General features: G+C 40.0%; 1 protein-coding gene across 1 annotated transcript in view; it reads left to right on the forward strand.

The window, feature by feature from the left end:
- Window positions 1-1,005: 1,005 nt before the first annotated feature.
- LOC109399616 (uncharacterized) overlaps window positions 1,006-14,910 on the forward strand; it is a 578,312-nt gene continuing 564,407 nt past the window's right edge. The window contains exon 1 of the mRNA XM_062855872.1: window positions 1,006-2,878. The gene's annotated coding sequence lies outside the window, so the exon portion shown is untranslated. The remainder of the gene's footprint in view (window positions 2,879-14,910) is intronic.

Raw genomic sequence — 14,910 nt, forward strand, 5'->3', positions numbered from 1 at the left:
GCACGCTAACCCCATTTGGACTATAAAAAGTTCCCTAGAACCTTATTGTACACAACAAAATCACGAAACGTCAGAGATTTTACCTTAGAAACAACGGCGTGCAATTAGTACCCTATATTCGTGAAGGTCATTAAATTTGACTAAGAACTCTGTCCTCGTAAATGCAGTGAAGATATAACAAGTTCTTGAGTCCTACACTGCATTACTGTAACAATTAACTAAATTATGTTTATTCTCAATTAACCGTAACCGTTCGAGAAACCAAACAACTGATCCCAAAACAACACCCAAATGATTCCGTTTAGCATGAAAGCCACTGACTGGCTGCAGTCCTAAAGCTACACACATCCCTCAACTTTTCTCCCACTATCTACCTTACCTTTAGGGTGACGTCGAGGACGACCGCCACATACGATCTGCATCACTTTACCTACCGAGAAGTAAAGTTATCTGACCTTCCCGCCGACTGTTTGCTTTGCATCCTTACGACTGTCAGCAGCCAGCCAGCGCCAGCGCCAGGAGGAACCTGGCGTGGAAAAACGTCCACTTGTATCAACATCAGCTCCCCTTCCTTCCGCATGGATGCGGGGAGCTCCGATGTCATGGGTGGTGTCTGTTATCTTGATATGCGTTCTGCGGACTTCCTTCATTCCGATGGGTCGGGCATGGGCAGCTGACTTCGGTGGAGACGCTTGGTACTACGTTTGAGTCCGTTCATCCGAAGTTCACCCAATCAAAACAACTTTCGAAGCTTCTCTCTCGTCGGACCGAGGTCGCACATGCGCACTTCCTCCCCATCAACCAAAATTCGAAAGCTGCTCGACTGCTGGATAACTGACCGAAACAACACCCCAACCCGAACCGGGGAACCGAAGTTCTCCGGCGTGGAGTACTCTAAACATTCGCGACGCATCAGCTGCTTGGTGGCAGCGGCGGGTCCGAAACCGAAGACGGTCGTCGTCTTAGTCTTCGTTGCCGTGGACAAATAACCGGTGGAAATCGCACGCCGCTGCTGGTCCGCCCGTCAGTAACGTGACGGGCTCGGGACAATCTGGACGCGTAGCAGTTAACTGCCGGGAACTGTGTTGGAAGGTCGATTCGAACGCGCGCGCGATTTCTGTGTCTTGTTCTTCGTTCGTTCGGTCCGGACGTCGTTCGTTCGTTGATCGATTTCATTGAACATACACATGTTGGGGATTGGTGGTGGATGGGGATCCGGGAACTTTTTGTGAAGCGGGGTTGTGTTGTTGATCGGACATCCCGTTCAACGGTGTTTTGGAGCCAAAGAGAAGAAGAAAAGTGATTATTTGTCGGATGATTACTGCTTTGTGCGGAGTTGAGAGAAGGCGTTAGCCAAGATCTGCCCTCGGTTCCGGATTTCGAAGGGGGTTCGGTTGTGGTTTGGGTGGGGTCCGGACGAGTAAGGCCATTCGGTATCGTTACTTAATTATTCAAACATATCCGAGGGAAATGGGGATGTACGGTTATTGGTTACGGGGCTGCCACCGAGCTTGTACAACGATGTTCAACGACGCGACTGGAAGCAACTTCAGTGTCTTGGCTTGTCGTTACGGGGATGGGCCGGATGAAGGACGGCGGTACGTACGCGTACAAGAAGCAGTGTAATCGATGATGGTAGGAAAAGTTCTCGCTGGCACTGAGTGATAAAAGCAAGCGAAACGGGGAAAAGAGTTGTGTTTGTGTATGAAGAAGACGCGCCTTTTATGGGGAAAGGCTTCGTTTGCAGAAATGCCTATCGAGAAATAGTGCTATTCGGAGTGCGGAATCCGCCCACCCTCGCTGGCCGTGCGAAATCGAGCCAAGTCGGTCCGGTAGCTTCAACGACAAGTAAGAAAACGTAGAAAGTTGTGCGAAAAGGGAAAATCGATGCTAGGATACTGCGAATGTGTGTGCTTCGCTCGAGTTGTAGAGCTGCCGTATTCTTGCCAAAAAGTTCGAAACTCGGTGTAACTCGGTCCAAAGGCGTATCGATGGTCCACAGCAGCGGCTCTCAGGCGTGATGTTGAATGGGCAGAAATAAATTTTATTATTGTTTTCCCTTCTTTCCACCTCGTTGACGCCACCCGAAGTGGTCCATTTGTAGTAGCTACGTACCTGCACAGCTCGCAAGAAAAGTAAACTTGTCGTCCACGGAGATTGGATCCCAGCAGGGAATCGCGTGTGTTTGAGGCTGGTGTCAACAACAGAGACCCAAATTAACAGATATCATCCAACGTCGTCGTCGTCGTCGAGAAGAAGAAAGATTTTCCGTGACCCCCGCCCTTCACGGAAAGCCACCACCCACTGGGAAATCAACCATCAGTTCGCCGCGTTTGATGGTGGCACTTTTCTCCGGATTTATTTTCGCAACAAAAGTGAACCATTCAGCCGGCCTAACATCAAAAAGATTCAACCGAATCGAAACGAGGCCAACCATCAGCCTGGGTGAATGAAACAGCAGGTAGTAGCAAGCAAAAACCCGAGTGCACTCCGACTCCAGATCCATTATTCAAACGGAATACCTAGCAGGAAGGGTTTTCTTTCCCTTCTGGTGAAGTGTCATCGTCATCGCCACCCGCCGTTGTTGTCCTACTTGGCGGTAGTGAGCGAGCTCAAGAAGAACAGTGAAATTGTAGAATCATCCCCTGTTTAGTTGAGAGAAAAAAAACAGGTGAAAAGTGAGCGGAAGAAAAACGAAGAATAGAAGAAAGAGCGGAGTGAAGATTAAATTAGGTCTTTTCAGCAGCCATGAAGATTGAGTGGAATTGTGCACTGCAGACACCGCCGTTTACGTGACTCGATGGAAAAAAGGGCGCCTAGCTTGCGGAAAGGAAAACAACAAAACCGTGGGAACTGCTTTTTTTTTCCTCGCTGAAAGGTAGGTAATTGTGAAGGTCGAAGAATTCTTGGTTGTGGGTTTAGAGGCTGCGATGAGAAAAAAAACGAAAAGTTGTTAAACCGATTCAAGATAATCGAATTTTTCTAAGGGAGTGGATTCCACTGAAATATATGATGTAGATATTGTTAAGCGAAGTATTCCATAGATCATTTTGTTTGTTACTGATTTAATAAATTGCCTTTCATTCTCTGAGACAAAGTCTGGAAAGGACAGGTAGGAGAATGGGTTCGTCATCTTGGGAGAGGGTACTAACGCATAAACATATTACAACGGGATCAAACAGCACAATGAAAAGGGTACTGTAATAGCACATAAAGCGTAAAGGGAGCTCTTTACCATAGTGGGTCAAGAACAACAGAACATCTTGAAGATTCAGAATTCTGAAGCCAGTTTCACTTGATAAGTGTTTTCCGAGTACTCGGAAACGCAGTTGCACAAAAACTGGACAGTTACATATCAAATGATACGAAGTTCCATAATCGGATTCACAGCTATCACATACAAATGAATCAGCTGCTGAATATTCGCCATGTGATAGCTGAGTCGGCAGTGGTCAGTCAATGCTTTGACCAGCATGCTGCAATTCTGCTTTGACATGTTTGAAAGATACTTCGTCACCCTTGGAGATGGCTCAGAACAATACAATTTGGTTTGACGACATGACTCCAAAATATTCCAGTATTGTCTCTGTTGAAAGGCAGCCCAGGTGTTAATCTGAAGTTTTACCTAACACTTCGATATCAGAATAGCTGGCTCAGGGCCAGCGATGGAAGAATGGCCAGGTACCCATACAAGGTGAACGTTTGCTGAATTTAGCTCCTCGATTTGAGTTCGACAAGCGATAACTATCTTCGACCTAGAGTTAGCCTTAGCAAGTGCTTTAATTGCTGGCTATCTGAACAGAAGTATATTGCTTTGCCCATTACGTGCTGCTGAAGTGATGATTGCACTCCGCTCATAAGAGCAAAGATTTCCGCCTGAAAAACGGTGCAGTGTCTACCAAGTGAATAAGACTGATGCAGCCTTAGCTCAAGAGAGTAGATACCAGCACCAGCTCGACCTTCGAGAAAGGAGCCATCAGGATGCCAAAGGATGCCGTCTGAAATACTTCTCTCCAGATAACCAGATGTCCATTCATCTCGGAAAGGAAATTTCATGGAAAATGTCCTACATGGAAAATTACAAGCAATTGTAAGATCACTTGTAGCAAGGACAACTTTGTCCCAATTCACCAAAAGTGGAAACAACGAGGTGTGTGTTGAACTGCGGTTCACAGGAGTTTCCTCTAAACCGAGTACCGATAGGCGGTAAGTGCAAGAAAGTGCTTCTTGTTTGAGATGAATGTGGCGTGGGGCAACGTCCAAGAGAATTTTGTGGGACTCGAAGAGAACGCTTCAGACATCACAATTAAAATGGCCAAGACATCCATAAGCCAATATTGGCTGAACAACAGTTATGTAAATCCATTTCATATACTTGGGTTTTAGACCCCAAGTTGTACCGAAGGTTCGCCGGCATTATCCGAAGACCATACAAGCTTTCTTGATTCTGAATTCAATATGAGGTGTCCAGGAAAGCTTGGAATCAAGAATGACTCCTGTTGGGCGGTAGGGTTTGGTTAATTTCGTAAAATTTATTGGTGGAAAAAGTTACAAAATTCCTGGTGAATATAACAGTATTAGAGTTTGTTTAAATTTTGAATTAATAGTATCTTACTTTAGTGTACGCTACCACTCAACAGTAATTATTTAGCTATACTGGTATATCATCCACTATGCACGCAAGTTATCGAAGAATCGGCCTAAAAACCTTGCTCGTAGATCGCCGTTTATGGAGAGCACGACTCGATCGAATTACTTTTGGGAGAGTTTAACTTACAGATGTGAGGCATTCGTTTGGCACCAAAAACAAATCTAATAAAATTTGGACTTCTTCATGGGACGCTTTCATTAGATAATATAACTTTGAACTAGCAATTTGTCATGCGGAATTCTATGTTCAGTATTCGAATTCAGGGGATCAACATCACTTAATTTCAATAATTGATTTCACAATCAAAAAATTCATTGCCGAACAAATGTGGTTTCATTTTTCTATTGTCGTTTTTGATTCTTTGTAGTAGTGTGCATTCCTAGTCTAGTTTACGGTCCTCCCAATATGTACCGGGTGTGGCAAATCAGCACTGGGTACAATGGGGAATATGGAGTTCGACGGGCTTCGATGTAGCGTACCCAACAACTCCAACGTACTTTACCTGTTCAGTCACATTGTTTTCAGAATTAAAGAGCGCAAAGGTCGAACGCTATTACGGTTTCGCTTTTCCATGAAAAGAACAATAGATGTTTTACTCGGATTTACCGAAAGGCCATATTGGCGACACCAACCCTCAACTAAACTGAAGAGCGTTTTGCATCGGGTCAAAAAGGGTGCTGATGCACATACCGACTAACAATGTTTGGTAGTCATCGGCAAAAACATAAGTAGGAAAACCGCTATTGTTGAGTTGCCCCAACAGCGTATCTGCTACGAGATTCCACAGAAGTGGTGATAAGACTCCCCCTTGGGGGCATCCACAAACACTCAATTTCCTAATCGCCACTTGACGCAATGTCGAGAAGAGATGTCGGTTTTTGAGCATTAGGTGAATCCAATTGGAAAACATTGGAGATATACCATGACCCCATGCTGCTTCCAATATGGCATAGAAAGGCACGTTGTCAAAGGCACCCTCGATATCTAAGAAAACACCCAAGCAGGATTGCTTTCTAACGAATCTCGATATCGTAAAAAACCTTGTGTAAAAGAGACACAATATATTTTCCAGATTGGTAAGCATGTTGGTTCACATGAAGAGGCACGTTGGTCAGATGAACATCACGGATGTGATGATCCACAATTCGTTCTAAACATTTCAGAAGAAAAGAAGAAAAGAGGCCAACCTAATAGGTCTAAAACTCTTTGCTTTTTCAAACGACGCGCGACCCACTTCCGGAATAAACTTTACAATGATATCTCGCCAAGATTTGGGAATATACCCTGTAGTAAAACCGCAAACAAGTACAGGTCTTTCAAAACATGTTTGAAATGATCAAATCCCTTCTGAAGCAAAATAGGATAAATCCCATCTGCCCCAGGAGATTTAAAAGGAGCAAAGCTATTAAGTGCCCACTCAATCGATTCTATAGTAACTATACTCCGAGCCGAGGCCACGGAATCGTAACTACAAGAAAATACATCAGGTTCATCCGAAGATGTAATTTCCACACATCCAGGGAAGTGTGTGCTGAATATGCATTCCAGAACTTCCTCATCAGAGGAAGTAAGATCGCCATTTGGCAAACGAAGTTCGTTCACTCGGAAATCCTTAGATTTTGCAAGGATTTTATTTAACCGACTGGCTTCACTCAGACTGGAAATAATTGTTCAAAGGTTTTACCAGCCGGATCGTTCAGCAGACCGGTGAGCTTTCCTGTAGGCCTTGCGAGCCGACCTGAGAGCCTCCAATCCAGCCGAACATCGTCTGTTCCAACTCTTTCTACATTGTTTCCTGAGCGTCGCCAGATTAGAGTTCCACCAACGGGTTCCTCTTGTGGTCTTCACAAACCGTAGAGGGCAAGCTTCTTCAAAAGCTCTCATGATGAAGGTCGTTGTAGTATCAACGGCATCTTCTAAATCACTTGGTGTCATTGAATGGTGAGTATCCATGAAATTTGGCTGCAACCACATCAGTAAAGAGATCCCAGTTGGTTGGCCGGGGATTCCTGAAACGCAAATTTTCGAAGTCATATTCAAATGTTCAAAAAAGATGTAGCGATGGTCAGTAAAAGATTCTTCATCCGACACATGCCAGTTGGTCAGCTAGTGACTAATTCTGCTAGAGCAAAGCTTAATGTCTAACACTTCCTCTCTGACAGATACCATGAAAGTTGGGCGGTTGCCTATGTTACGTAATCCAAGATCTGTACTACTTAAGGACTCCATCAAACTGGAGTCTCTCAAGTAAATGTCTGACCTACCCTACATAGATGATATGGTGAGCGTTTGCATCAGTGCCTACAATTAGCGAAACGACTTGTTTGAAAGCATCCGTAGGAGATGGTTCATCTTGCGGTAAATAAACCGCACTGTTTGGACTGATTTCTTTAGAAGCAGGACCACAGAGTTGTAGTACCGGGGCAACTTTAACTGCAATGTATTTTTTTAATAGAGTTACAATTTAGGGCATTAACAATAGTATTTACTTACAAAATCTCAGTTCATCTCTTCTCACAGATTCCTCTCGTAGCAAGTAGTTTTTGGTTAAGTTTTATATTGTAGGCTGCAAGAGCACATTGCATGATTAATTTAACTTGTTTTGTTTGGTATTTTATAGTTTTACTTACTTGATTGTCAACGCTACATAAGGTTTTAAATTTAGATTTAATTTAACTATTTATTTCAATGAATTCAATAAATTCAATACGCGATGTATTTCCTGTTGAGCTCTCCAATGGATAAATCAATTGCGACAACACATACACGAGTGTAGCAACGGTTATGCGTTGTTGACAGCACACAGGCTCGAGACATGACACACAAGTTTGCCATTTCATTTTTAATGAAAGTAGCAAACACCTGGTTCAAAAGGTTTCAGAAATTTATTTAGAAACTTTTTCATAAAACCTTTCTCGAATACCTTCCAAAATTGCATCATGGATTCCTTTAGAAAATCCTTCAGGAATTCCTTTCGGCAAGTTTTCCACGGATTTCTTTTGAAAATTGTTTAGAACATCTTCCATCCGTCTAGAATTAGTTTCGTCCAGAACTTCCTTCGGAATTTTCATTAGGCGATCCCCCAGGATTTTTTTAATGCCCCAGAAAAGCTTTCAAGGGGGTTACAGCACACGAGAATTATTGCAGGAAATCATTCACGGATTCCTTAAACATGCTTTCAGCGATTTACAATGAGTTTATTGCCCTTTTCCGGCTATACCAATATGTCTGAAATAGACGTAGAAACTTGAAGTATTTTTGGGCAGAGTTAGGCGTTTAATTGACAAATCCAGTTTGACTATTCCGCAGAATCGTAACTTGTTCTGTGGCTTAGAAGGTTTATGCAGCGGACTAGTGATACCAAGTCGTGGGTTCGAATCCTACCAAAACCAGTAGTAATTTTTCCACAAATTTATCTCTCAATTTTGTTAATTAAACGTACTTTGCCTAAAAATACTTCAAGTGTTTGCGTCTGTCAGCGATTCTTTAAGAATATCAAATGTTTCAAGGAATTATTCTTAGTAATTCCTCCAAGGATTTCTTTAGAAAATCTTCCACAGACTCCTTCAGAATGTCTATTACTTATAAAGATTCCATCAAAGATTCTTCCAGAGATTTTTTAAGAAATTTTTCTGGATATTCCTTAAAAAAAATCATATGGGATTCCACCATAAATCTGTCCAATGATTCCAAATCCATGGATTTTTTTATGGATTTCTTCTAAAATAAATCCTTGGAATATTTCAGAAATTACCCCAGGAATTGAAATTTATCAATGTTCCTTACATAGACTACTCTGGTGTTTTTTTAGAAATTTTCTACAGGGATTCTTTACCAAATTTCTACACATATTCCCTCATAATTTTTTTTTGAATTCTTTTGGGATAGATTTCTATAAGTTTCATCTGAAACTCCACCAATTACTATAGAAATTTTTCCAGAGATTCGTTTAAAAAAACTCTCGGAAATTTCATCAGGAATTCCTTTAAAATTCTCCACGGTTATTTCTTTAGAAATTCTTTCAGATTACAAATTCTTACAGTGGATTCTACAGTAAATTTTCCAAATATTCCTCAGGAAATTCGTTCAGGTATTTCTTCTGCAAGTCCACCAGTGATTTGTCCAGGGATTCCACTGGAAACTCCCACATTAATGTGACCGGAATTTGCTTCAGGGATCCAGACAATCATGCCTCAGGAGATTTCAGTGATTCAGGCAGGATTTCCTCCAGATTCAAGCAGGAGTTCATACAGAGATCCTTTCAGGATTTTCTTCATAAATTCCTCCATGTATTAACCAAGCAGTTTATCCACCATTTCCTCTAAGGATAAATCCAAGAATTTCTCCGTGGATTCTTTAAGAAATTTATTAAAAAATATTTTCTAGGAATTTCCTTGGAAACTCTTTTAGAAATATTTCAAGGGTTTTTTTCTAAGGATCTTTACAGACGCTTATCTACACTGAGGATACTGCAACTCCGAAAATCATACGAATAAACTATGACTTTTTGCCACAAGAATTTCTTGCGAAAATCATAGTTACGAACTATGATTTTGGATTCACAGCGCCAGCTATTATTGTCATACTGTAACTGTATAAATTTTATAACACTCACGTATGAAAATCATACCGATAACGTATAAAAACTGAAACTATGTCTTATGAATATCACACATATTTTTATGAAATATTTTGCACAAATTAAAAAAATCGCAGCCTGGAATTGAACCAGGAACGTCACGGTTAGCGAGTGCGTGCTTTACTCATTCGCCCATCGACGCTTCAGTGGTTAGAAGCCAATAAAAGGTTTTGTTGTTTTTTAGCAATGGTGTTTCATAACACATCTTATGATTTTCATACGATGTTTCTTATGAGATTTTTCATACGGATTTCGCTTTCCAATGTATGAAAAGCATACAAGAACTATGAAATGGTGAAAAAAATAAAAATACGGTATAGTTCCGATTTTATCACGCCCCTTTTCAAAAATGCTTTTAAATATTCCACAAAATCTACACGTATTTTCAATATTTTAACGATGCAAAGCGAGCTTTCAACATTCATCTTGAAGAAGAGGGGAAACACTTGCTCTCAAATGTTACAGTAGATTAATGAAAAATGAAGGACTGACGCGCGGAGGGCGTGATAAAATCGGAACATTACTGTAACTGATTTATAAGATGTAAACTATGAACAACATACGAACAGTATCCTCAGTGTATGCATTTCTCCAGACATTTAGGATGTTTTTCTTCAGAAATTCGTCCACAGATTTATCTAAGAATACTTTAAAAAAATCTGACAGAAATTTTATTAATAGAATAAACCCCTCATCTTTTTTTTCCAGGAATTTCACCAAGGTTTTCCGGAGAAGTTTCTCCAGGTATTTATCCAGGAAGTGTTCAATAAATTCCTCTTGGGATTTCTTCAAGAATTTCCCTGGGAAGGCTTCGAGTATTCCTCCAGAGATTCATTCAAAAGTACACCCTAAGAATTCTACAGGATTCCACTAAAGATTTCTTCAGAAATTGCTTCAGGGTTTTTTTTTTAAGAAATTCGTGCTGGGATTCCTTCTGAAGCTTCTTCGAGGAGATACTTTTATCTCCAGAGACTTCTTCAGAATTTCAGAAGGGATTCCGCAAGGGATTTCTTAAAAAGTTCTACCTTGGACATTTCGCTAGTTTTTAGATTCTTACTGTCGTAATGGCTAAAATGGCTTTGGTTCTACTGACCTACATTTCACCTTATTCTGGGAAGGGTAGCTGAAATATTTTAAGAAACGTATGACAGTGGAAACAAAAGGCGTTTTAGCTGCTTTCTTTTTCTTCTTTATGGCTCGACGTCCGCATTGGAATTTGGCCTGCCTCTCTTCAACTTAGTGTTCTTAGAGCACTCCCACAGTTATTAATTGAAGTGCTTTCTTTGCCTGCCATTGCATGAATTAGTACATTTTGGGGCAAGTCGAGGGAATCGAGAATATTTTATAAAAACTGACAATACCGGAAAGTTTGAGAAATATTCATTAAGCCGTAAGCAGCCAGGCAAACGTTCTTCCATGAACTTTATTACAGATTCTTTTAAAAATTTCTACTACAGCTTCGGAATTTTTTTCCAAGAATTCCCTCTGAAATATTCTTTTGGTAATTTCTGCACATTTCTTCTAGGATTGTTTTTTTTTAATTAGAGATTCCAGCAGAGTCTATTCAAAAGAATTTCCCGAATTTTTAAGAATCCCTGGACAAAAAATCCTGGAGAAATTTCTGAAGTTGTCTTTTGAGCATTTTCTGGATGAATGCCTAGGAAAATACCTAGGAGAATACCTGAAGAAACACCACAAGATATCCCTTAATTTTCAGAAATAGATCATGAGAGACTTATGGAGGAACACTAAAAGTATTTCCATAGATAAAAATGCTTGAGAAACTTTCTGAGGGATTCCTGGTAAATGCGTAGAGGAATCTTTGAAGGAATCCTTTAAAAATGTCTGCAGAAATCGCAGACAAAAGCACTGGTGGAATGCAACACATTTCTGAGGGATTCTTGGAGGAATTTCTGATGGGATCTTACGCCTAGAAGTACCTCTGAAGGAATTCTCAGAAACATTTATTAAACAATGTCTGAGAGAATGTTTACATAAAAATTCCTGTACTACTACTACCTGGAGAAATTATCTGCAGAAACATTTAAAAAAATATTGGAGAAATACTTTAGAGAACCTCTGAAGAAAGAAAATTAATTGTTTTTTGAAAGAATCTTCGAAAACTGAAGAACCCTCTGCAGGTATTCATAGAATGTTTTCCTGAAAAATCCCTTGAAAAATGCTTAGAGATAAAATCTAATTTTTGCAGGAATTTTTGAGAGAACCTTTGATAAAAAAAAATCTGAAACAATTCCTGAAGCAACGTTTGGAGAAATCCATGAAGGACTCCCAGAAAAGTGTTTTGAAAATTTTCTAGAGTAAACTCCAAATAAATCCATGAGAAAATCCCTGCATGAATGGAGTAATACCTGAATGAACCTCTGGAGAAATTCAAACAATAATTTTCGAAAAAATGTTTGTGGAAAATTCTGAAGATCAATAGAAGTTTCTGAAAGAATCTCTTAATCTTTGTAAAAAGAATATGTTCGTGAAGTTGCATCTTTCGAAGAAACATTTGGAGGAATTCCTGTAAAAACACCAGAAGAAAAAAAATATGACTATATTTCTGGAAGAATTGCTTTGGAAATTTTTAAAGAAATACAAGCATGAACTTATGTAGCCTTTCCTATAGAATCTCTTAAGGGATTCCAGGAGCAATTTCGGAAGAAATTTCTGAGGAAACCCGTGGACCAGTTTCAATATGAATATTTTGAGAAATTTATCTGAGAAACTCCTGAAGAAATGCCAAGGATAACTCCTGTGGGAATTCCTGAAACAAACTTTGGAGGAATGGCTGGAGAAATGTGCAATAAAACCCATTAACAGAAATGCATTTTGAAGGGATTCTTAATATTTAGAGAAATTTTCGCTAATCTTAATCTTAGAAATTCTGCGTGAATCTATTTTCTATAAAAATTTCAGAAACATTTTTGATGAATCCTCATAAAAAAACTCCCCCAAGGAACTTTCGGCGGTTTCCCTTGAGTTAATCCTGTAGAATTTTCAAGAAATTTCGAAAAATGAATTCTTGCAAGCCTCATTTAAGCGATAATGTGCCTTCCGAAATAAATTAAGAAAAATTTCGTTTAATATTAATGCATGGAGGAGTTTTCCCGAAATAGAAGTCATTCCGTTGGGCGTACCATTATAGAGGGCACTGAAGTTTGGAAACCTTGAGTAACCAGCTCTGATTTTACCATAACAGCATTGGTTTTCCTTCAGGCATTTCCGGCTCTTGATGACATCCTGTTGAATCCATTCATCCGGAAGGTGACGGGATTGTCGATGATAGTTGATGTGGTTGATCATCGCATTGGAAACATCCGATCTTATCTCGTCCGCGTTTTCTTTGTTCTAGATACTATTCTCAATACTTGCCACAAGCTTGATGTACGGAAGACTTCTGTTGCTCTCCACCTGAGGAAACACCTGAGAACCATAACACAGCGCAACATTTTTTTGTCTCAAGAACAAACTTATATTACACTGAAACCTCCATTTAAGTCGATGCATGGCTGATCGAAAATATTTTTTACCGTGCAGGCAATGACTAAACTATACAGTTTTATATTTTTTGACAGATCTCCTTTGTCATGCGAAGTGTTAAAAAATATAAAAGTCTTTAGTTTTGTCACTGTTTGTACGGTAAAAAATATTTTCGATCAGCAATGCATCGACTTAAATGGAGGTTTCAGTGTATTATTATTATTAGCTTTATTTACGAGGCTTTCAGCCTTAGGAGCTGTCCATAAACCACGTGGTCATTTTTGCTTCAGATTTGCTTCAGCACGTCACAAGGCGCGCGTAGGTGCTATTTGCATTTGCTGTCAAGTTTTTTTTTCGATTCCGCGTTACCTCCAATTCGAACAGTGAAAAATGAACTAACTATTGCGCTACGCCATCCGGAAAGTGATTCGAGTGAAAATCTTTCACAAGTTTAGTAAGGATTAAGGAAAGCCGTGTAAAGTGAAGCAATTTACGTTCGTAAAGTTTGTGCCGCGAGTGGATTCAAGCCACAGTTCGTGGTCCAGTGGTAGTCGCGAGTGTGGCGCATTCCAGTGCAAAGAACGCGAGTCGTTCCCGGCCAGGATAAAGATCCATTACGCAGACGCTGAGAACCTATAGCAACTAGCCGTGAAAGTGTTTTCGGAGTTAGAAGTCCAGCTGGTGTTCTCGATTTTATTAGTTTGTGCTGGCTTGGAAAGCGAATACGCCCTGTGGGGGAAAAACCAAGGGAAAAACTGAGTAGGGAAAGGCATGCTGCTATGGCAGCAGTGATGCCGTGCGCTACTGTACTTAAGATACCAGTGAAAAGCTTTCTGGACGACGATGTCGCATTTTGAGATTTTCCACGGAGTTTTCTGGCGAATTGGTGAGATCGTTCCAGGCTACATATTATTTTCTTTTCTTTCCTCTTCTTTCGCAACTTCTTGAGGACTTGTTTTTGTTACGTTACAGCATCTCAACTCCTAGAAATCAGTGTTTTGTTTCATTTCAGAGAGCGAGCAAAGGCGCTTAAACCTAGGCACAAGGGCCAGGACACGGACCAAATACCTGTGTTCCATCCCAGGATTCCAAGGACTAAGGGATGACATTAACCTTCTTAGCAACGTCATCCCCACCGATTTTTCACGTAGTTAGATCTCTATATAAAACTGAGCGGTTGGTACGAGATGTCCCCGCCTTAATTGTTTTATTGTAGAATCAATAACGCTGCACAGTAGGCCTGGCCGCTTTAATGCTTGTAATGCATTTTTGATGTACTGCAAGCATTAATAATGACAAGAAAAATGGTAGAAGTAGTCGATTCTATCATTTTCCAGGATTCTTTCAATGAATGGCTGTGTATGTGTAGACTAGACTAGACTAGACTAGATTTGCTTCAGCACGTCACAATTTTGAGCTATACCTCAATTTATAGGGCAAAATACGCGATTTTGGGCTTTTTGGACTGCAAGCCATTAAGCATGGAAATATATTTTTCAAGCAATGAAATGGAAAATTGGTCAAATAAGATCTAAATTAACGACTTATAAAAAATATTTCGTTTTCCCAAATCAAATTTGTTAGATTTAAACATTTTATGTTAGTTAGTAAACTTGCATGCAACTTTTGGAGGGTGGCTTGTATGGGAAATATCTTGCCTAACATAAATCGCTTAAAACTATCAAATTAGATTTGGTCAATCGAAATATTTTGCATGAGTTGTTAATTTAGATGTTAATTGACCAATTTACCTTTTGATTGCTTAAAAAATATTTCAATGCTTAATGACTTGCAGTTAAAAAAGCCCAAAATCGCGTATTTTGCCCTATAAATTGAGGAATAGCTCAAAATTAGGCTGACACAAATTTCGATTTTCTCTTATGTCACCGCCCCCTCGGAAAATTTTGGTCGGAATCTGACATTTTGAGGGGGGATACAAATAAATTATTCAAGAAATTTAAACTTTTTAAAGTAAAATTAGAGTCGTCGAGAAAATTCCTTAACAAATCCGATGAGTTTGACGATTTTGCCTAATTGTTTGGGTAATTTTGCATCAAATGCACTTATTATTTATCATCCTCCCCCTTGATGAGTGAACGAGTAAAGTGACAAAAGAAGAAAATGAGATTTGTTC

Source organism: Aedes albopictus, chromosome 3 (assembly GCF_035046485.1).
Source record: "Aedes albopictus strain Foshan chromosome 3, AalbF5, whole genome shotgun sequence".
Lineage (NCBI taxonomy): Eukaryota > Metazoa > Arthropoda > Insecta > Diptera > Culicidae > Aedes > Aedes albopictus.